A 25,756-nucleotide genomic window follows, 5' to 3' on the forward strand; every position below is an offset into this window, starting at 1 on the left:
CTGGACACAGGGGCTTGTATTTCTAGAAAATAATACGTCAGGATCCAACACTCGTTCACTGATAGCCACCTACATCTATCGCTATCAGGGAACGAGTGTTGAACCGAGGCGTATTATTTTCAGAAATACAAACCCTATGAGCATGGACGGGTATGCAAGTAGTCAGCAATTGTCTGTGTTGTAGGTGTGATGATATGAAGACCATTGTACGTATCTGGGAAGTAAGCTTGGGGCCTATCAAGTCGTGTAATATAGCTTGGAGGTATATAAGAACTGATTTTTGAAGGTGAGAGAGTTTGCACAGGTGGAAATTATATGTGCGGGTCAGGTTGGCTATATCTCCTGTATCTTCGACTGGTGTAAGTATTATAATTTTATGTTAGTTTAAATACTCCAGTAAGTGACATGACACCTGTCGCACCATCTCATCCCTGAGATGCTCTGTGGGGAGGGTATGTGGAAAGTCCGGCAATGGCAGAGCAGCAATGTTAAGCTGCCTCAAAGAGAATCTTGCTTCAGTACGTAACGCACACAACAGGTACATGAGCTCGAACGATGTCGTCCACGTAGTCTACGCCATTCCAATAGCTATTCACAATGTTGAGGTTGTATTCTCCAATAACGTGTGGAGCTTCCCCATACCATTTCACTACCAGCCCTAAACTGACGTCGTTTGAAACGTAAGCTGAAACGTTGAAATACAATAAACTTCCGTTATTCTGATGTCACAAATGTCTTTTTTTCTGATGAACAAAATCAAATTACAGTGACTTCTTAATTCTTTATTTGTTTATTTTAAACCGACCGACCTTTAACAATAGATCACTGTGGCTACGTGAAACACATAAAAAATGTTATTGGAAGCGCCTAGCGCTAAAGGTTTGCCCAATGGCAGCCATGTATTTTGCCGTTTTCCTGTACATTTTGTTTGCCCTACAGCTTGAGATTCACCACAGATCTTCAGCATCGTGCTTGCATTTACTTCGGATGGTGCCTACTACTTTTGGAACCAATTTGCTTCGCCTTCACCTTAAACAGACAGTATATTGATGTATTTATATCCTGACTGTTTTTAAACAATAGTTTTATGATTATCATTTTCAATGTTATATATTGATGCTTTATGACAGAAAAAAATGGAGAACTGCATATGATGCAAAACAATTTTTCCATTTGGGACAATAAAAAAATTATCTTATTATAACGAAGGTCGAGTGTTACAGGAGACTAAAGCGATTATTTCGAATTAATTTGCTGTGTTACAAACATTTTCAAAATCATATTATAGTGGTGACTGTTTGCTCCACGATCTTGATGCTTTATTTTCTTGTCTGGCATGGAGACATTCTTTTTACAATCCACGATCACTCATTTCAAATGAACATCGCTACAACAGGAAACAAGACTGGGATCCTGACTTGCGTAGAAACACGAAGAAACCAGTCATACTGTTAACGTCACGCGAGGTTCTGACGATCCCCCGAGATTTATGACGTCGCCATGACGACAATTTCACTGCTGATACCGCCATTTTGTCGCTATCATACATTGCTGTTATACTGCCAGTTTTTTCCACCTGTTTGCCTCACAGTTTGCTTATTTCCAGTTGATATCACCATGACGTCGTACACTCAAAGGTATTTCGTTACACCTACCTAAGTTAGGGTTGACCCTTTGCTTTCTGTTAATGTGTTATGACTTATTTACGAAATTCAGCGCGAAGTATGAAAATCTTCAAAGACGGGCAGCCATTTCAATTTGTGCAATTTCTAACACCTTTTAACCTTTCAGTCTATTAATAAAAAACCCTCAAACAAACAATAATAACAATGCCAAAACAAAGCATTTATCATTTAGATTTTGATTTTCCGGCTCTACTTTATGAAATTTGCAAGTACAGTTTCGTTTGTCAGCACAAAATGTGCAGATCATCGCCGTTATGATACAGTTACTTTTCTGGTCATTGTTAAATGATCTGAACCAAACTGGACAACACATTTAAAGGATCCCATCCCAAATCTCACTATAATATAATAAATATATACTTAACCCCTTGATGCCACAGGGACATATATGTCCTTCCCCTTCAACCCACAATTTAAAGTCCAATACAAATCAATATATCCCACGCACACAAATACACTTCACAGTTTTGAATTCAGCGGGAAATTTCCTGTTTCTTGATACCATCCACTATTATTTTAGACAAAGCTCAAGTGCTGAAAATGACCTTTCAAAATAGGCTTCATCGAAAATGTCGCCATTTTGGACACAGTACTAAATCGCGATTCACAGCGTTATTTGCTGTATGTTTTGAAATGTGAAAATCGGATAATGACTGGGAGTATTGAATTTCAAAAATAACATATTCATGATCACTGATATGAAATCGCTAATGATAATTCTGAAACGTTGCCGATGAATCTAAAATCGGTTGGGATGTTTTCGAAAATGCACTTACACGAACGCCGTAGAGCGCTTTCCGCCATATTGGATAGTGTTTACAAAATCACGTTTCGCGAAGGCCGGTATTGAGACGCCTATTACATCACGTATATTTCATATTCAGCTTTAAAAATGCATAAATGAATTACCCATACATTTTAGAATCAAACTGCAAATGGTCTTTGTCACCAATGCCAACTGTCTAGATAAAATGAGACGAAACATATTGGGTGTGAAAACGAACGCTGTGCTCGAAAGACTGCGCTGGTTCGAAATGTAAACAAAGACAAAAACCTATTTTACACTGTGTAGCATTTTCTGAAATTTTCCAACATTCATCCGTCTATTCATTGCTTGCAATGGCTCAATACCTTTGGAATATGCATGGAAAGAGTATCGTAGCAAGAAATAGGAAATTATAAATAGATACAATGCAATGATTTGATAATTCATAAGAAATTGCCAAAGTTTCCGTGCAGCGTGACGCCATGACTGATGCAAAATCACGCAGAACGACAACTGTAATCATCAGCATTTTGGGCTTCTTCTCTTACTTACATTAAAAATGATAAAATCATATAACAATACACAGATAGTCAGAATCATTCTGATTACTTACATCTCATATTTATGTACAAACGATCCCTGAATCAATGGAAGGGTCCTCGAAAAAAATCCTGTGTATCCTTGTCAGCAAAGCCGCCATTTTGTAAGAAATAGGTCATCGGTACCAGTGATGTCATACGTCAACATTGTTGTACTTATTAATCAATTTCTTTGAGGTGAAGGTCGGTTGAACAAGAGTAAACACAATCGCCCAATCCTTCCGATTACACTGTCAGTATTATGATGTATATTTTGCGGATAGTTCAGACACTTTTTCATGAAACTGACTTCAGTATCTACATTTAGCCTTGTTCAATATCATATCATACGTGCATATAGGGTTTACGGTGTTTTATTCTTTGAAAGTTTTTGATTGTTTGAATAATATTTACATAAGAAATTGACACATTTAGTGCAGTACACCATATTCTAAACCTTTACACAAGTGTAAGAAGATCAAACGTAGCCATAACTGCAACTGCTTTTAGTTCCTATGATGTACAATATTCAATGCATTTGAACTAATATTGCAGTTTCACATGAACAGGTTAATGAACGGCGATTTAATTCAACCTTATAAGTAAAACTGATAATATTTAATGAACATGATTTATATATGTTATGAAATGTATATGCACCCATATTTAAAGGAATTGTCTTGTTCTTTGCACATTTTTGTGTCGTTTTATAGAGAAAACAGTGATGTAAATTGATTGGCCAGGTGCGCGTTTGTCGGAAACGTTTTATGATTCACTATCATTGTTTTCGATAATATAATCAATTCATATTCGATTTAAAAATATTGTGATGACAGGATATCAAACTCTAACTATATTTATTCGAAAATTGTTTAAAAATATATAAACCATGTCATGTCTTAATTTGGACAAATCTTACATCCATATTCTAATATATAGTACGTACTAGTTCCATATATAAAGCTATCTTTTGCATCTTCCATTGCATACTTATGAAGAGAAATAGCTACATAATCATAAACAAAGAACATTCTTATCCTAAACAAAATATTCGGGTGTTGTGAAATGTTATTTTCATTTACGTTAAATTGATGCCAAACAGGTGCGCGTGTTTCTCACAAAAAGATACACAGTCAAACTGTCTAATTGTTGATATATTCAGGACACTATTTAAACGGAAAAATCAGTCATTTTATGTTTTGTCTAAAGAGTGTTACATTCTGACATAGAAGCCGAGACCTTTCACACAATTAATGGAAATTAGGTGAGATATGTACTAATCAGCATACCAATGTCGTCTTTTTTCCGACGTCGCAAAATGCATAAAACAAGCAATGACGTCAACTAAAATGTTGTATTATTTTCAGCAATTTCATTTACATTTAAAGATATGGCTAGTACTCTGGTAATAACGATGCAAAATTAGTCAAAATACATCTACACAAACAGGACAATATGGGAATCTAACAACTAACTTATATATCGGATAGGGCCATCCAAATCGTTATGACGTGCTTTCACATATACTACGTTGTCATCTTTTCGTATAAATTGTGAAACTACCAAAGCGTATCCGCTCACATTGAGGAACTTTGAATTGGAATAGTTTGGTTCACCGTGAACAAAAAATAACGAAAATATAGCGTACGTATCCACAACACATACTCTCCATGTGATCTGAGTTACATTGACCTAGTGTTAAGCATAACGGAGTTATGCCCCCTTATTATTATACGTGTATGACCTCTCTGTCGTCGTTTGACGTCGTAGAAGAAAATCCATTTTTGACATTTATTGCGAGGCATTTTTAATATTGAGCGTATAATGTTATGCATAAGCACATAAACCCAATTCATATACACTTATGTCGTTCAGATATTAGGCTGTATTTTCTTCGCTCACACTTTCCGTAAAGATGCCAAATTAAAAAATTCGTAGCACAGTGCTTTTATCGGTGCGCAATAAAAAGCGGAGAAATGTACTGTTTTTTAACGCATAACAAAAAAATTGACAACATTTAGCAAGGTCTATTTCTCAAACCGAGGAAGGTAGTTGCACTTATATTTTTACTAACGGATAGGGAATTTAATATTCTACATTTCTGTGTAATTGTATAGCCGTACGTAGATCCAGGACCACGCGAGCGCAATTCTCGCACACCGTTCACTTATCAAAGCGTATGAAAATGTGCGCCTGAAAAAACCCTCGGCATCAAGGGGTTAATGCACATATTTGGTGTTTGTTGAGGTTCCATGCAGAGTACTGAACCAAAATTAACTAACCCAATGCTGCAATTTCTGTTTCTCGCAGTTATAATAACTTGTTTTCAGAATAATTACACAACTAGTGATTATTGAGGTACCATTATACTGTAACAATATTAGCTAAATGTCTAATAAATTAAATTAATGTCTTGAGTTTTATTTGTCAGATAGTTTACAGATACTATTCTATACTATTTTGAACAGTCATGAAATGCTCTGAAACCGCTGTATTCCAGCTGTTTCAGCTTCTGGACAGTGGTCACATGATGCTTTACGAGTGCTTCGCAAGGCTGGTTGAACGGGTCCATGACAAATTAATGGTTATCTGGGAAACATTACCCATGTCGGCATGCTTCACAGTGTCTTATTGTGACATGGTATACAGTACAATCGCTTGAAATCTGTACTCACAGAGAAAATCTACTTTTGCAAGCATTCACCCCAAACTGGCTACAATGTACATTCAAGTTATTAAACCATTAAATGCAAAACCCAGAAAACAGCATATGCTATTTTTCACAATTTCTTTTGTAAAGACAGTTTTTTTAAAAATCCTAATTTAGATACAAACCCCTGATCTCACTTCCTGCATATTAATACTTACACTATTGAATTACAAAGGTTTAGGTTTAGGAATATCACAACAGTGGAAAATATCTAGAGGGTCCAAGATAAATTCAGCACCTGTGCAGAGACCATTCTGTCAGAAATAGGAAATTACTTCAAGTTAGTGATCACTAAGTTATTTGAACAGAGGGTCTGCTCTTGTCCAATCAATAAATTTGCACTGAATTAACTACTAATGGAAATTATATCTCCTAAGTATTAAACTTTTATCACCTTGCAATAATTATTGCCTCTAAGTTAATAATAATATTTGTTTTCTTGGACCAGAGACAATATCCCTAGAAGACATAATACTAATGAAGATATAATTATTTTAAGAGAATAACAAACCACTGAACTCATTAGATTTAAAAAAAAATACATTCCATGTATGCTCCAAAAATACTGGTGTAAACAAACTTCTTCAGTCAACTTCCTCAAAATCTGGTTAATTATCTTCTATAAAGTATTGCATCAAATCTGCCTAAAACACATTTTAATACTTATCCTAGTTATTAAAGAAAACCAACTGAGAAGTATCTAATTCATTTGTTAGAGACCTGAATAATGCTTGTCCAGGGTTTGACAAAAATGTAGCGTTTGGTTTTTTTTACAAATTATCTGGTAAGTTTAAAGTTTAATATTTGTTTTGTGTGTGTTATCAGTCTCATGATAAACATATTATTTATCCTGAAAGATGTCTTAAAGCAGGAGCCAACAAACTAAGTTCATATGAAGTAGTTATTGTACCATAAACCATTTTAGTCTTTGTATGCCAAGTCATTCATATAAATCATATTAATCTGAAACCTCCTCAATTAAATACTTGATAGGAATAATTATAACTTCAGTTTCAACCAGATATGCAAATATGGGCTATACTAATACGTTGATAAAATACAGTGCTCACATAATAATATAACTCTTGTTTTGCATGGAAACCATCCAAACATATGATGTGCAGCACAAGATGACAGTCAAAAGTAGCAATCATGACTTACCAAACTTTGTAGACAGAACTGTTTAGCTCATCATGACACATGCTTGCTTGTTAACTAGGAATTGTTGCCATTTATGGCGAAATACCCAATTTAATGACAATGACATGTTGTGTCCAGTATGTTGTATGTTTTTCATAAGACTCTCACCTTTTTCCCCGACAGCTCTTGACCTGGTGATAAGGTTCCCTTTGAACTTCGACATCTGGGCCCCCTCCTCGCCAAGTGGGTGTCTTAGGGATTTAATACTTTTATATCATTGTAAACCTGAAATTGTGTGTCTTGTGTTTCGTGTGTGTGTACCTTATTAACCATTGCATCTGTTACAAACATCACTCTTACCAATAATATAAACAGTAATATCTATGTGGAGTAATAACCATATGTCTTAAAGACTTATATTCTTCTAACATCCTTACTGCGACTAGTTACTCAATCCATTTTGGAACAGCTTACCGCCTTTCTCTACTTTTACCTTCTGTCACTCTCAACATGTCCTTATCTCCCTCCCTGTCAGCGTCCTACTGGGAGATACATGACCATCCTAGAGCCCCTGTCAGAGCTGCCCGTCCCTCCCACCTCTATCCCCAACCCTGCTTCTCTCTCTACCCCCGTCCTGCGTGATGCCCCTCACTTCGTCGATATTAACCTCGATGATGACGACACCCCGATCCAGTCCCCAGTTCGACTCTTCTTGACACGTGTGTCTGGGTTCTTGAGGAGAGTGTTCCGAGTCAAGATGGACGCTTAGAGTGACATCTTTCTGTCTTTTGATTCTTGAGGAGTGTGTTTGTGACAAGATGAACGCTTAGAGTGACATCTTGCTATCGTTTGGATTCTTGAGGAATGTGTTTGTGTCAAGATGAACGCTTAGAGTGACATCTTGCTATCGTTTGATTCTTGAGGAGTGTGTTTGTGTCAAGATGGACGCTTAGAGTGACATCTTGCTATCGTTTGATTCTTGAGGAGTGTGTTTGTGTCAAGATGGACGCTTAGAGTGACATCTTGCTATCGTTTGATTCTTGAGGAGAGTGTTTGTGTCAAGATGGACGCTTAGAGTGACATCTTGCTATCGTTTGATTCTTGAGGAGAGTGTTTGTGACAAGATGAACGCTTAGAGTGACATCTTGCTATCGTTTGATTCTTGAGGAGTGTGTTTGTGTCAAGATGAACGCTGAGAGTGACATCTTGCTATCGTTTGGATTCTTGAGGAATGTGTTTGTGACAAGATGAACGCGTAGAGTGACATCTTGCTATCGTTTGATTCTTGAGGAGTGTGTTTGTGTCAAGATGGACGCTAAGAGTGACATCTTGCTATCGTCTGATTCTTGAGGAGAGTGTTTGTGTCAAGATGGACGCTTAGAGTGACATCTTGCTATCGTTTGATTTTTGAGGAGAGTGTTTGTGACAAGATGAACGCTTAGAGTGACATCTTGCTATCGTTTGATTCTTGAGGAGTGTGTTTGTGTCAAGATGAACGCTTAGAGTGACATCTTGCTATCGTTTGATTCTTGAGGAGTGTGTTTGTGTCAAGGTGAACGCTTAGAGTGACATCTTGCTATCGTTTGATTCTTGAGGAGTGTGTTTGTGTCAAGATGGACGCTTAGAGTGACATCTTGCTATCGTTTGATTCTTGAGGAGTGTGTTTGTGTCAAGTTGGACGCTTAGAGTGACATCTTGCTATCGTTTGATTCTTGAGGAGTGTGTTTGTGTCAAGATGAACGCTTAGAGTGACATCTTGCTATCGTTTGATTCTTGAGGAGTTCGTTTGTGTCAAGATGGACGCTTAGAGTGACATCTTGCTATCGTTTGGATTCTTGAGGAGTGTGTTTGTGTCAAGATGGACGCTTAGAGTGACATCTTGCTATCGTTTGGATTCTTGAGGAGTGTGTTTGTGTCAAGATGAACGCTTAGAGTGACATCTTGCTATCGTTTGATTCTTGAGGAGTGTGTTTGTGTCAAGATGGACGCTTAGAGGGACATCCACTTTTTGGACGTTGTGTCTTGTAATATTTACTTTTTTTTACCTTTCGGACGTTTTTATGCTTTTCGGACTTTTTGTGGTTTGGGACTTTTCGGAAATGTAGGCTGAGAGTTTTGGCTTTTTTCGGACAAGATTTAACTTCAATTTTAACTTAAATTGATATTGACTAATAATTAAAATTGTCTTGATTTTCTAAGTATTTGTGTTTTCTTTTTTGTTATGCAGCGCATGACTTAAAGGGCAAGTGTACACGAAAATTAACCTTTTGTCTTGCACTTTTCTTCATAAAAAAGTGTTTATCAAGTCGTTTTATATCCAAACCCGTACATATATCATAAGTAACTAATTTATTATTTGCGTTATATCAATTCATATTTTCAACATTAACCAAGAGTTCTATGTCCACAATAAACACACCATGGCTTATGTCCCTTGGAAATGACGTCATTGGTGCCCAAATGATAAACGAATGACGTCGTCAGACCTTATTAGACCCATTTCACGTGGTGCAGGTATAGGTGTGGTTCTTGTGTCTCGATGCGCAGGCTACTGTTTTAATCCACCTGTTGCCTGGCCGTCAGCTGGCATGTGGTCAGTTCTACACTGTAATGACGTTGCAGTTTGAAAAAACGTATACATTGTACTAAATGTGTTACCACGTAACCTAATTGTATAACATATTCAACCTGAGTCGGTCGCCTTTCCAACAGTATCTCTTTTCATGAAACCTAAAACGTATATGAACTATATCTTGCTTGCCATCGTTGAATGTGCCGGCATTCTACGTTTGTTACTAAAGTTCTTACATAAATCGTACGATATGTCACTCCTCTTCCACCTAATTCACTTTGATATCGATAGTACATATCCAAATACATCACGCAGATAAATGCAATGTGCAGTTTTGAACACTATTTGAAATTCGTTTTTCTATGATATCATCCGCTCATTGTAGATAAAATTTACTGAAAATTACATGCACCGTAAATCTTGCCAGTTTTGACACATTACTAAATAACCATTCACTGCGTTTTGCGTAATTTATGGTATGTCTTAATTCAAATGTCAAATTTTACTGGGACGATTGAATTTAAAAGAAAAAGACGTGATCATTGTGATCAACGTTATGTTTGTTGTTGTATGATCGAATCACCAATGCTCGTTCTGAAACATTATCAATGAACCGAGAATCGCTGAGAACGTTTTGGAAATACGCAAACGTCAAAGTGAACTTTCAGTGATATTACATAGTGTTTATAAAATCACGTCACATGTATGTCGGTTATGTTTCGTCCATAAAATTCAACACCATCTTCCCTTACATGATACCCTGAAATTCCTCATACAGTCCAAAATAAACTGACAAATGGACACATCACCGATACGAAGTGTTTCAGTGAAATCTAACGAAATATATCGAGGATATGAGATGCCGCGCTGTGAAAGAATACTTGTTTGAAATGTATACAAAGCCAATCTCAGATGTGACACTGTGTATCCGTTCGCCTACTTGTTGCATACAATTGCGCATTAGTTTTAGGAACATGCATGGGAAAGGTATCGTAGCAAGCGATAGTTAAATAAAACAGGTGTATTCCAATGATTTTCTAGATTCATCACAACATATTATAGTTTTTGAAGCATGACGCCATAACTGACGCAAACTCACGCACAACGATGACGGTACTTCTCTTAATTTCTGACTATTTCCCTTGGTCACAATGAAAACAAAAGAAAATAACAACCAGCAGACAGGCAGAGGTTTTGGGCTACTTTCATGTCGCATTCATGCATATACGTTGCTTGAAACAACGAAAATTTCCTTCGAAAACTCCGGCGTACTCGTGTCAGTGAACACGCCATTTTGAAAAGTCGCTTCCCGATAGTGATGTCATACGGACGTCAACATTGTTATACACATATTTGGTATTTTCATTGAGGCGAGGTTATGAATGAAAATACACACGATCAATCCGTCATGCTGCTTACATTTTCTGTTCTTATGCTTCTTCGTATTTTCACAATTTTTTTCACGTGATTAATATCAGTATTATTATCTTTGGATTTTGGACTAGACAGGAGACCAGTTTAAAATCAAGTGGCACCAATTACGTCATACTCAAAGGGCGGTAACTCTGGCCTGTTTACCTCGGCAAACAAATACCTCATATTGGCATAACATTTCAGCACTTATTTTGAGGGTTATACTTATATTGTAAGAAAAATGAGTGTATATTTTCAAACATTGGTATTTACTAATTAAAACAGTTCACTTTGATTCACATAAGAATAAATGTGATTTATTCGTGTACACTTCCCCTTTAAGTTTGTGAGGTGAGGTGAAATTGTGTTTAACGTCGTGCTGGAGAATATTTCTCTCATATGACGACGTGCACGCGTGTGTATGTGTGTGTATGTGCGGCTGCTTGTACTAGCCCAGACTGAAGCTGGTTTTATAGTGCTAGCCCACTGAGATACCCCACTCAGACACATTATACTGACTCCGAGCCGACCAGTCCTTTGTTGTACACATTAATGCCGAGCACCAGGCAGGGACCAACAAGTATCATATTTGAACGTCTTTTGGTATGGCGCGGTCGGGGATCGAACCTCTCCGGGCGGACGCTCTAACCACTACACCGCGGATGTTTTAACCATTACCCAAGGTCCATTTATACACATTCATAACACAACCGAGAATTGTCACCGTGGATTCTAATTGCATATGATCGGGAATAAAGCCCACTTGCAGACAGTCATATTCTTTCACATATACTAATATGTCTGTGCTTACAGTCTCAGGATAATGTACTCACAACTGAATATCAATTTTGAAGTTACATTCACTCCGAGATAACTTCTAAGCTAGTACTGATGAACATGATTATATTAAGTGCGTATAGAAAGGACAAGCATTGTTTAACGACCACAAGAGTACCTCCTTTGTTCGTCACATGACATGATTAACGCCGCTTACTGTAAAGGGGAAGTCCTGAGTCGTCGACCTTTAGGATTTCTGGTGCCCATGAGCACGAGTACGGGTATGGCCCATCTACCTGGAACACCAACTGTGATACCACGTCTACATGAAGTAGGCCGATACTCAATTCAATATATATGTTCTTTCAGTCAAGATATCTTTAAAAAATTAAGATATCAGTAATTTGTCAATAAATGTAAAACCGGCTTGCCATAAATCCACGTCACCTCTAGTAATAGTGATTCCTGAACACATGCTTATATTAGGGTCATGATCGTATAATGGACGATCTCTTTGTGATTTCTCATGATGATGTTTCCTTCTGTTTACGGGTAGAATATACGTGTCTCTCCTCTCGCTACAGATGCATCAGAGCAGCCATGGTCGAAGAGAACCTCTCCAGCTGACGTGTAACGCGCCTGTTATTTAGATGTAACAGTGGAAATATTGTAATAAAATTATACTGTGAAAGCTGACCTAGTGTGTATTTCTTTATAGCTCAGTTCAAAACACTTGGGTGTTCATATGAGTGAGTGAGTGAGTTTTACGCCGCAGTCAGCAATATTCCAGCTGTATGGAGGCGGTCTGTAAATAATCGAGTCGGGACCAGACAATCCAGTGATTATCAGCATGAGCATCGATCTACGTAATTGGGGTACGACGACATATGTCAAGCAAGTCAGCGAGCCTGACCACCCGATCCCGTTAGTCACCTCACACGACAAGCATGGGTTGCAGAAGATCAATTCTAACCCGGATCTTCACGGGTACACGAGTGAGTGAATTGGATCTAATCCGCTTTCAACCGCAGTAAGAGTGATGCAGTTATTGACACTGGCAACCTAATCACTCAGGCGACTCTGAGAGTCCGGCACGTCGAAGGTTCACTAAGGCATCTGGGCGCGTTGTATCCTTGGTGATTTGATATTTACCAGTGGAAAGAAGGTGCCTGCAATCTTTTCCACCCCTTCGTCGCGCTTCATACATAACCTTCGAGTGACCTGTTCACCAAATGGCAGATACGTGAGATAGATGGAACTTGTGATGGCTGCCGACCAATAGCTCATGTCGATTGATAACCGTGTGGTTAATGTTCAAGTCAGCACCGATGTGGCCACATCACTGTGTCATGCATGTCAGGCGCGTAGCAAGCCAGTTGTTTTCGTGTAAGCCCGATAGGTTGTAAAGCTTTATATTTAGATAGTATTGAGGCTTGCCCAACCTTTTTAGCAACGATCACGTGTAAGCCCGGGCTTTTTTCTATAATGGTAGCTACGCCCCTGCATGTGAAGAACTTGCCATCGTGTATTTTCTGAAAGTCTACGTCTTGCCATGTCAAGAAAAGTTAACTTTTAGTACTGTCATTTTGAAGCAGTGCATAACACTGTAGTGTACTTTACGCTATTTCTCAATAAAACTGTACATTGATATTACAGTAAGGAGAAAAATGAATTTCGCAGACATGTTAAAATACTCGTTCCCTGAAAGCTACAACATGCTGAGAACAACTTCTAAAAATTTGTTTTCAAGTTAAGCTTAAACAGTGAAAAATTAAAGGGACAATTATTCAACTTAGTCTGATCTGATTTTTTCAGGCCTTGAAACATACGTTGTTTCCATGTTCTATAGGTGTCAATGTGAGTATCTGTTTTGATATCAACTTGGAAATAGAAATACGTTATGTTAAATGTAGGTATCTTCAGTAAAGTTAGTAAACGATATAAGTTGGTTAGAGTGTTATCTTAAACATTGTTACTAACTGCATACAAAAAGGCCTTCATCTTAAGAAATCTAAATGAACGATATTTCGTGGATTGCAATGAAACCATTTCATGTTACACTAAACTCGGTAAAGAGAAAGGACTTGCGATACTATACTGGTTAGCTTATTTTACATGGTGAAAACTGGACAACATTTAACAAAGATAATTCTTTTCACGTGGTAGCTATAATTATAAGGGGTGTGATGTAACGTATGTTAACTAGTGTTGGGAATTGGTTGAAATCTCACAATTGATGATTGCTTCATTACCAACGAACAATCATCGAAAAAATTGGTTAGCGTCATTTTTCAGATTTTCCTACCAAGGTTGTTATTGTAGATATGTATAGCATGATGCAACTTGCTACTTTAAAGTGATGAGTAATATATCATGAAAATAAACTTTCTGGAGTCTTCAAGAAATATTCAGTCATGGCTTTTCAGTTAGTGAAGTGAGTTTTCTAAGAATTAAACAAGTTTTCAGGCCCTGACAACTTCGAAGATATGTTCCATCGTCAAGTGTTTCAAAAACTAAAACAGCAGTTCCAAAATCGTTTGTGTTCGATTATGAGAAAATGTGATCGATTGCTTGGTCGTTTGGTCACTTCGACCAATCTTCGATTATTTCAATTAATCGGAACACCACTAATGTTAACATATTTTCATATTTCAAAAGAACACTGAAAAATGACTTAAAAACATGACGATGGCCCATTGGATTAATTTATTCATTGTATTCATACAAGTGTATATATACTACAATATTTATATATTGAAAATATGCATTAAAAGTGTATAAAAAGTATGTACATAATTGGCATATATAATATATGCAGTACATATAAAGTAAAAATTACCTGTATATAAAGTATGTATCACTGGTATATGGAACGTATACAATAATTTTGTATGGAAAGTATTTACACCTTATCCCTAATGTTCACACATGATTTTCATCCTCCCAGTGTACATATCAACACCAGTAAGGTGTCCTCCCATTTGTGAGAACTCCAAGTTGTGAGACACATTAATTAATGGTTCAGTGCACATAGGTGGTGTTTCCACATCCCTACAATGAAAGTGGGATCAGCCCAGTTGTTGAAGAGCACCCACAGGAGACATAGTTCATTGATGAGTTGACTAATGAAATAGATTATCAAAGATTTTATTTACACAGAAGAAATAGTTAATTATATATTTTATTTATTCAGAAGAATATGTAATTATGATAACACATATTTATTGACTATTATGAAGTTTGAAAGTCATTTTGGTTTAAACATATTTTATTATCATTTATGAATTAGGATTGGTGAACAAGCATTACTGCTTATGTTAACACCGCTCCCATGCAACATAAAATACAAAATGAAATGGGGGATGCGACGTCATCAATATTGACTGTTGCATAAATATATTTTTAAGTACATATGAATATACTAGTATACAGATTACATCAAATACAACTATTCTCTAAGTTGTCATAATTAGAGAGTTACATTTGTGTGTGTCTAACAAGCTATTGTAGGAATATAAATCCATCATGAGAAGGTTATTTTCATGAGAAAATTTGAAGCGTTGTGTCTTGATGATGTAATCGTGGACGGATTCAACTATTTTCTGGCTTACACAAGAAGTAAATTCTTGTTTCCGTTCAAAATGGTATCCAGGTTATAAGGGGTAGTGTAAAATACATGTTAATTCTTAATAGCTTGTAGTTTCGGAGACGGAGTAAATCTGAGAAGGTAAATTAATTTCTCTATCAAATGATCATGAAGTTACCTACACAAAGTGTTTACTTTTAACATAACTGGGAGTCTCACAATTGGGAGTTCTGACAAATGGGAGTAGACCACACAGCATGTTCAATAAAAAGGCCCTGTAAATAGCTTCAACGATTACACAAAAGTACGAACTGTAATCACTTCAAGTTCATATTCCGGTTCCCTGTTCCACCTGTTCAACGATCTTTATATATTTGCATCACCCACAGCCATCATCAACTCGCTCCCCCATGTCTACTTGAGTCTGGTTTCTTCCTCTTCGCCGCCCGCTCTTCCTCAGCCTTCTTCAGTTTCTCCTCCCTCATCTGGAGCTGATGTTCCGCCCTCATTTTCTTCAGGAACTGGCGACGTTTCTTCTCGCCCTTGACAGCTTTGTGCTTGATTTCTCTGTCCAGTTGTTTCCTCTGGACTTGCTCAACAAACCTGTAAACATTTCACACGGAATTAGATCAGAAGCATGTGTACAAGCATCGCACTGGGATTTGCTCCAGACGTCGGGGAGCTTTGCCACGGGGAACAACCCCCTCCACGGCGGGGACAGAGAAGGCCACTCCTCCGCTTGACTGACGGTCGGGGACCAAGCCCTCATCTCGAAGCTGTTGAAGAATCTCCGCCCCTGACAGGCGGGGTGTGGGCCGTGTCACCTGACACTTGGCGTAGTACAGCTCATGAGGTCAGTTGATCTTGCCCGTCAGAGCCTCCTCAGGAGATGTCTGCTTGAAAGGTATAACCTTGGTTCGTTTGCAGCCCATTTTAGAAAGATATTTGGCATCCGTATACAAACCCAACCTGTCTCTTCGAAATATGGCCGAGACAATGACGTGACGACACAATAACATGACGTCATAATGTAGTGACGTCAATGACTGTCCTTCCCACTTAAGATGGGCGCCGTCTCTCACATCACAATAAACGCAAGTTGACGACGCACAAGAGAGCCAAGAACCAGTTTAATTCCTACTCGGGGCGCGATCCGCCATTTCCGTTTAAAAGGGGCGAGATTTGTTGGAAAAAACAGTGTGAAAATAGAAACTTCTAAATGCAGTCAAACACCGATGTATCGAATTTGTCTCGAAGTAGAAGCTTGTTCCTGGGTTACCCGTATTTTGTGGTAAAGTCGAACCTTTGATAAGTCGAAGTATTTACGTATGTTCCTTTTACTTCGACACGACATGACGGTGTTTATAACTGAAAGCAAGGACATCTGTTAAGCAGTTACCTTATGAATATACATGGATTAGTAAACATGAAGCGTTTTCTTCCTAAATATCGACCCGTTTCTGATATGTTATAAATATCACTGAATAAATTGTGACTAGACTAATGCTCCCATAATCATATACCATCATTTCATAAGTCCCACGTGTTGTATTGGAAACGCGAAAAATGTAAACAAATTACCAATAAAATATTTCATATCGTACCAAAGTCACAAAGTGACTTCAACTAGGTCTGTTAGTAACGCCACCAAAACCACGCTTCAAAAGGTTTTTTAGAACGGAAGGGTCCTTTCATCCGATAAAAGCAATATTTTATCTATTTTAATTGGAGAAATGCACATACTGGTGGACATTAGCAGGGATTAAAATTCGTCGTATATAGAAGTTGACCAAGGACTATCTAAAAACACATTTGCTGTAATAAAAACAAGCATTTTGCAGTATTTCTAAACTGCTCATAGCATATACATGTGTAACCCGTGTTTAAAGACATATAATTGATTGTTGAAACAAACTGATTGAAACAAACAGGCTTAAAGCGTTGTATATTTCACGCAGGTGTTCGCCAGCAGTGTCACGTGATGTTATAGTTACCAGTTGAACCAATCAGGACTCACTTCCGTTTCATGAGTTTCTCGTGCGCGTTAATTATAGAAATCTTGAATGGAAGCAGAAGTGGACAACACACAAACAAACAGGTGAGAATTCACTTAGAAAGAATATGAAAATGAACTGAGTAATGTGAACGATTTAACCTCTGTTATGAACTTTCAATTCTTTGGGATAATGTTCGTCTGTAATTTGCATCGGGAAGACTATCCACAATGAAAGGTTTTACATGGTGTTTTCCATGAAATGTTGTAGTTATCCGTAATGCACGTGTGCGAATAGGCTGTAATAAACAATATTTTTGTGGAGATGGAATGTGTAACACATGAGCAAAGTCCCCATTGGTATCATTTATGTCGGCAGTGGGTGACATTGGTTTCATTTTAATGCCGCATTCAACCGTATCTCAGGTTTAAGTCGGCGAATTTGATGCTTGATTGTTTAGAGGTAGTGGAGTAGCCTAGTAGGCAATGGCAGTGCGGAGGAGATGTGTACTTACATCAAACGAACTGAACTGCCGTTATCGGCTGGTCTTGCACAACTATGTTTTCCTTATTTGACGAGTGATAGGTTTGGGGTGAGGATATGTAAGCCTGGACACAGGGGCTTGTATTTCTGAAAATAATACGTCCAGGATCCAACACTCGTTCACTGATAGCCACCTACATCTATCGCTATCAGGGAACGAGTGTTGGACCGAGGGCGTATTATTTTCAGAAATACAAACCCCTGTGAGCATGGACGGTTATGTAAGTAGTCAGCAATTGTCTGTGCTGTAGGTGTGTGATATGAAGACCATTGTACGTATCTGGGAAGTAAGCTTGGGGCCTATCAAGTCGTGTAATATAGCTTGGAGGTATATAAGAACTGATTTTGAAAGGTGAGAGAGTTTGCACACAGGTGGAAATTATATGTGCGGGTCAGGTTGGCTATATCTCCTGTATCTTCGACTGGTGTAAGTATTATAATTTTATGTTAGTTTAAATACTCCAGTAAGTGACATGACACCTGTCGCACCATCTCATCCCTGAGATGCTCTGTGGGGAGGGTATGTGGAAACTCCCGGCAATGGCAGAGCAGCAATGTTAAGCTGCCTCAAAAAGTCTTGCTTCAGTACGTAACGCACACAACAGGTACATGAGCTCGAACGATGTCGTCCACGTAGTCTACGCCATTCCAATAGCTATTCACAATGTTGAGTTGTATTCTCCAATAACGTGTGGAGCTTCCCCATACCATTTCACTACCAGCCCCTAAACTGACGTCGTTGAGAAACGTAAGCTGAAACGTTGAAATACAATAAACTTCCGTTATTCTGTTGTCACAAATGTCTTTTTTTCTGATGAACAAATCAAACACAGTGACTTCTTAATTCTTTATTTGTTTATATTAAACCGACCGACTCTTCAATAGATCACTGTGGCTACGTGAAACACATTAAAATGTTATTGGAAGCGCCTAGCGCAAAGGTTTGCCCAATGGCAGCCATGTATTTTGCCGTTTTCCTGTACATTTTGTTTGCCCTACAGCTTGGAGATTCACCACAGATCTTCAGCATCGTGCTTGCATTTACTTCGGATGGCGCCTAGTACTTTTGGAACCAATTTGCTTCGCCTTCACCTTAAACAGACGTATATTGATGTATTTATATCCTGACTGTTTTAAACAATAGTTTTATGATTATCATTTTCAATGTTATATATTGATGCTTTATGACAGAAAAAAAAATGGAGAACTGCATATGATGCAAAACAATTTTTCCATTTGGGACAATAAAAAAATTATCTTATTATAACGAAGGTCGAGTGTTACAGGAGACTAAAGCGATTATTTCGAATTAATTTGCTGTGTTACAAACATTTTCAAAATCATATTATAGTGGTGACCGTTTGCTCCACGATCTTGATGCTTTATTTTCTTGTCTGGCATGGAGACATTCTTTTTACAATCCACGATCACTCATTTCAAATGAACATCGCTACAACAGGAAACAAGACTGGGATCCTGACTTGCGTAGAAACACGAAGAAACCAGTCATACTGTTAACGTCACGCGAGGTTCTGACGATCCCCCGAGATTTATGACGTCGCCATGACGACAATTTCACTGCTGATACCGCCATTTTGTCGCTATCATACATTGCTGTTATACTGCCAGTTTTCTCCACCTGTTTGCCTCACAGTTTGCTTATTTCCAGTTGATATCACCATGACGTCGTACACTCAAGGTATTTCGTTACACCTACCTAAGTTAGGGTTGATCCTTTGCTTTCTTTTAATGTGTTATGACTTATTTACGAAATTCAGCATGAAGTATGAAAATCTTCAAAGACGGGCAGCCATTTGTGCAATTTCTAACACCTTTTCAACCTTTCAGTCTATTAATAAAAACAAACCTCAAACAAACAAAAATAACAATGCCAAAACAAAGCATTTATCAGTTAGATTTAGATTTTTCGGCTCTACTTTATGAAATTTGCAAGTACAGTTTCGTTTGTCAGCACAAAATGTGCAGATCATCGCCATTATGATAGTTACTTTTCTGGTCATTGTTAAATGATCTGAACCAATCTGGACAACACATTTAAAGGATCCCATCCCAAATCTCACAATAATATAATAAATTTATACTTAATACACATTATGTGACATATTTGGTGTTTGTTGAGGTTCCATGCAGAGTACTGAATCAAAATTAACTAACCCAATACTGCGAATTCTGTTTCTTGAAGTTATAATAACTTGTTTTCAGAATAATTACACAACTAGTGATTACTGAGGTACCATTATACTGTAACAAAATTAGCTAAATGTCTAAGAAATTAAATTAATGTCTTGAGTTTTATTTGTCAGATAGTTTAAAGATACTATTCTATACTATTTTGAACAGTCATGAGTGCTTCGCAAGGCTGGTTGAACGGGTCCATGACAAATTAATGGTTATCTGGGAAACATTACCCATGTCAGCATGCTTCACAGTGTCTTATTGTGACATGGTATACAGTACAACCGCTTGAAATCTGTACTCACAGAGAAAATGTACCTTTTTGCAAGCATTCACCCCAAAACTGGCTACAATGTACATTCAAGTTATTAAATGCAAAACCCCAGAAAACAGCATATGCTATTTTTCACAATTTCTTTTTGTAAAGACAGTTTTTTTTAAAATCCTAATTTAGATACAAACCCCTGATCTCACTTCCTGCATATTAATACTTGCACTATTGAATTACAAGGGTTTAGGTTTAGGAATATCACAACAGTGGAAAATATCTAGAGGGTCCAAGATAAATTCAGCACCTGTGCAGAGACCATTCTGTCAGAAATAAGAAATTACTTCAAGTTAGTGATGACTAAGTTATTTGAACAGAGGGTCTGCTCTTGTCCAATCAATAAACTTGCACTGAATTAACTACTAATGGAAATTATATCTCCTAAGTATAAAACTTTTATCACATTGCAATAATTATTGCCTCTAAGTTAATAATAATATTTGTTTTCTTGGACTAGAGACAATATCCCTAGAAGACATAATACTAATGAAGATATAATTATTTTAAGAGATTAACAAACCACTGAACTTATTAGATTTTTTAAAAATAATACATTCCATGTATGCTCCAAAAATACTGGTGTAAACAAACTTCTTCAGTCAACTTCCTCAAAATCTGGTTAATTATCTTCTATAAAGTATTGCATCAAATCTGCCTAAAACACATTTTAATACTTATCCTAGTTATTAAAGAAAACCAACTGAGAAGTATCTAATTCATTCTGTTAGAGACCTGAATAATGCTTGTCCAGGGTGTGACAAAAATGTAGCCTTTTTGACTGAATTTTTTAAAATTACCTGGTAAGTTTAAAGTTAAATATTTGTTTTGTGTGTGTTATCAGTCTCATGATAAACATATTATTTATATTGAAAGATGTCTTAAAGCAAGAGCCAACAAACTAAGTTCATATCAAGTAGTTATAAACCATTTTAGTCTTTGTATGCCAAGTCATTCATTTAAATCATATTAATCTGAAACCTCCTCAATTAAATACTTGATAGGAATAATTATAACTTCAGTTTCAACCAGATATGCAAATATGGGCTATGCTAATACGTTGATAAAATACAGTGCTCACATAATAATATAACTCTTGTTTTTGCATGGAAACCACCCAAACATGTGATGTACAGCACAAGATGACAGTCAAAAGTAGCAATCATGACTTACCAAACTTTGTAGACAGAACTGTTGCAGCTCATCATGACACATGCTTGCTTGTTAACTCGGAATTGTTGCCATTTATGGCGAAATACCTAAGTTTAATGACAATGACATGTTGTGTCCAGTATGTTGTATGCTTTTCATAAGACTCTCACCCCTTTTTTCCCGACAGCTCTTGACCTGGTGATAAGGTTCCCTTTGAACTTCGACATCTGGGCCCCTCCTCGCCAAGTGGGTGTCTTAGGGATTCAGTAATTTTATATCATTGTAAACCTGAAATTGTGTGTCTTGTGTTTCGTGTGTGTACCTAATTAACCATTGCATCTGTTACAAACATCTCTTACCAATAATATAAACAGTAATATCTATGTGGAGTAATAACCATATGTCTTAAAGACTTATATTCTCCTAACATCCTGACTACGACTAGTTACTCAATCCATTTGGAACTGCTTACCGCCTTTCTCTACTTTTACCTTCTGTCACTCTCAACATGTCCTTATCTCCCTCCCTGTCAGCGTCCTACTGGGAGATACATGACCATCCTAGAGCCCCTGTCAGAGCTGCCCGTCCCTCCCACCTCTATCCCCAACCCTGCTTCTCTCTCTACCCCCGTCCTGTGTGATGCCCCTCACTTCGTCGATATTAACCTCGATGATGACGACACCCCGATCCAGTCCCCAGTTCGACTCTTCTTGACACGTGTGTCTGGGTTCTTGAGGAGAGTGTTCCGAGTCAAGATGGACGCTTAGAGTGACATCTTTCTGTCTTTTGATTCTTGAGGAGTGTGTTTGTGTCAAGATGGACGCTTAGAGTGCCATCTTTCAGTCTTTTGATTCTTGAGGAGTGTGTTTGTGACAAGATGAACGCTTAGAGTGACATCTTTCTGTCTTTTGATTCTTGAGGAGTGTGTTTGTGTCAAGATGAACGCTTAGAGTGACATCTTTCTGCCATTTGATTCTTGAAGAGTGTGTTTGTGACAAGATGAACGCTTAGAGTGACATCTTGCTATCGTTTGATTCTTGAGGAGTGTGTTTGTGACAAGATGAACGCTTAGAGTGACATCTTTCTGCCGTTTGATTCTTGAAGAGTGTGTGTCAAGATGGACGCTTAGAGTGACATCTTTCTGCCGTTTGAGTCATGAGAGGGAATGTTTGTGTCAAGATGGACGCTTAGAGTGACATCTTTCTGCCGTTTGATTCTTGAAGAGTGTGTTTGTGACAAGATGAACGCTTAGAGTGACATCTTCCTGCCGTTTGATTCTTGAGGAGTGTGTTTGTGACAAGATGAACGCTTAGAGTGACATCTTGCTGCCGTTTGATTCTTGAGGAGTTTGTTTGTGTCAAGATGGACGCTTAGAGTGACATCTTTCTGCCGTTTGAGTCATGAGGAGGAATGTTTGTGTCAAGATGGACGCTTAGAGTGACACATCGTTTGATTCTTGAGGAGTGTGTTTGTGTCAAGATCGCTTTGACATCTTGCTATCGTTTGATTCTTGAGGAGTGTGTTTGTGTCAAGATGGACGCTTAGAGTGACATCTACTTTTTGGACGTTGTGTCTTGTAATATTTACTTTTTTTTACCTTTCGGACGTTTTTATACTTTTCGGATTTTTTGTGGTTTGGGACTTTTCGGAAATGTAGGCTGTGAGTTTTATACGTTTTGGCTTTATTTTTCGGACAAGATTTAACTTCAATTTTACCTTAAATTGATAATGACTAATAATTAAAATTGTCTTGATTTTCTAAGTATTTGTGTTTTCTTTTGTTATGCAGCGCATGACTTAAGTTTGTGAGGTGAGGTGAAATTGTGTTTAACGTCGTGCTGGAGAATATTTCTCTCATATGACGACGTGCACGCGTGTGTATGTGTATGTGCGGCTGCTTGTACTAGCCCAGACTGAAGCTGGTTATATAGTGCTAGCCCACTGAGATACCCCACTCAGACACATTATACTGACTCCGAGCCGACCAGTCCTTGTTCTACCCATTAATGCCGAGCACCAGGCAGGGACCAACAAGTATCATAATTGAAATTCTTTTTGGTATGACGCGGTCGGGGATCGAACCCGCGACCTTCCGCTCTCCGGGTGGACGCTCTAACCACTACACCACGGAGGTGGTCCTTAAGTTTGTTATCAGACCTCTTGAAAAAGATGTACAGAAATAACTTGATGTTTTAACCATTACCCAAGGTTCATTTATACTCTACACAACCGAGAATTGTCACCGTGGATTCTAATTGCATATGATCGGGAACAAAGCCCACTTGCAGACAGTCATATTCTTTCACATATACTAATATGTTTGTGCTTACAGTCTCAGGATAATGTACTCACTACTGAATATCAATTTTGAAGTTACATTTCCCCAATTCACTCCGAGATAAGTTCTAAGCTAGTACAGATGAACATGATTATATTAAGTGCGTATAGAAAGGACAAACATTGTTTAAAGACCACAAGAGTACCTCCTTTGGTCGTCACATGACGTGATTAACGCCGCTTACTGTAAAGGGGAAGTCCTGAGTCGTCGACCTTTACCATTTCTGGTGCCCATGAGCACCAGCAAGGGTATGGCCCATCTATCTGGAACACCAACTGTGATACTACGTCTACGTAAAGTAGGCCGACACTCAATTCAATATATATCTTCTTTCAGTCAAGATATCTTTAAAAAATTAAGATATCAGTAATTTGTGAATAAATGTAAAACCGGCTTGCCATAAATCCACGTCACCTCTAGTAATAGTGATTCCTGAACACATGCTTATATTAGGGTCAAGATCGTATAATGGACGATCTCTTTGTGATTTCTCATGATGATGTTTCCTTCTGTTTACGGGTAGAATATACGTGTCTCTCCTCTCGCTACAGATGCATCAGAGCAGCCATGGTCGAAGAGAACCTCTCCAGCTGACGTGTAACGCGCCTGTTATTTAGATGTAACAGTGGAAATATTGTAATAAAATTATATACTGTGAAAGCTGACCTAGTGTGTATTTCTTTATAGCTCAGTTCAAAACACTTGGGTGTTCATGAGTGAGTGAGTGAGTTTTACGCCGCAGTCAGCAATATTCCAGCTGTATGGAAGCGGTCTGTAAATAATCGAGTCGGGACCAGACAATCCAGTGATTATCAGTATGAGCATCGATCTACACGTAATTGGGGTGCGACGACATGTGTCAAGCAAGTCAGCGAGCCTGACCACCCGATCCCGTTAGTCGCCTCACACGACAAGCATGGGTTGCAGATCAATTCTAACCCAGATCTTCACGGGTACACGAGTGAGTGAATTGGATCTAATCCGCTTTCAACCGCAGTGAGAGTGATGCAGTTATTGACACGACACTGACAACCTAATCACTCAGGCGACTCTGAGAGTCCGGCACGTCGAAGGTTCACTAAGGCATGTGGGCGCGTTGTATCCTTGGTGATTTTATATTTACCAGAGGAAAGAAGGTGCCTGCAATCTTTTCCACCCCTTCATCGCGCTTCATACATAACCTTCGAGTGACCTGTTCACCAAATGGCAGATACGTGAGATAGATGAAACTTGTGATGGCTGCCGACCGATAGCTCATGTCGATTGATAACCGTGTGGTTAATGTTCAAGTCAGCACCGATGTGGCCACATCACTGTGTCATGCATGTCAGGCGCGTAGCAAGCCAATTGTTTTCGTGTAAGCCCGATAGGTTGTAAAGCTTTATATTTAGATAGTATTGAGGCTTGCCCAACCTTTTAGCAACGATCACGTGTAAGCCCGGGCTTTTTTCTATAATGGTAGCTACGCCCCTGCATGTGAAGAACTTGCCATCGTGTATTTTCTGAAAGTCTATGTATTGCCATGTCAAGAAAAGTTACTTTTAGTACTGTCATATTTGAAGCAGTGCATAAAACTGTTGTGTAGTTTACGCTATTTCTCAATAAAACGGTACATTGATATTACAGTAAGGAGAAAAAATAAATTTCGCAGACATGTTAAAATTCTAGTTCCCTGAAAGCTACAACAGGCAGAGAACAACTTCTAAGAATTGTTTCAAGTTAACTAAAACAGTGAAAAATTAAAGGGACATTTATTCAACTTCGTCTGATCTGATTTTTCAGGCCTTGTAACATATACGTTGTTTCCATGTTCTATAGGTGTCAATGTATCTATTTTGATATCAACTTGGAAATAGAAAATACGTTATGTTATGTGTAGGTATCTTCAGTAAAATTAGTAAACGATATACGTTGGTTAGCGTGTTATCTTAAACATTGTTACTAACTGCATACCAAAAGGCCTCCATCTTGAGAAATCTAA

The 25,756-nt window shown here is 38.0% G+C and overlaps 1 long non-coding RNA gene across 1 annotated transcript; it reads left to right on the plus strand.

Moving 5' to 3' along the window:
- The first annotated feature begins 19,336 nt into the window (after nucleotides 1-19,336).
- LOC124277504 lies at nucleotides 19,337-24,415 on the plus strand. Its single transcript, XR_006898841.1, has 3 exons — nucleotides 19,337-19,463; nucleotides 21,625-21,683; nucleotides 24,327-24,415. It is a non-coding gene; the product is annotated as an uncharacterized LOC124277504 (long non-coding RNA).
- The last annotated feature ends 1,341 nt before the right edge of the window (nucleotides 24,416-25,756 follow it).

Source organism: Haliotis rubra, unplaced genomic scaffold, assembly GCF_003918875.1.
Source record: "Haliotis rubra isolate DU_JTF1 unplaced genomic scaffold, ASM391887v1 Scf222, whole genome shotgun sequence".
Taxonomy (NCBI): domain Eukaryota; kingdom Metazoa; phylum Mollusca; class Gastropoda; order Lepetellida; family Haliotidae; genus Haliotis; species Haliotis rubra.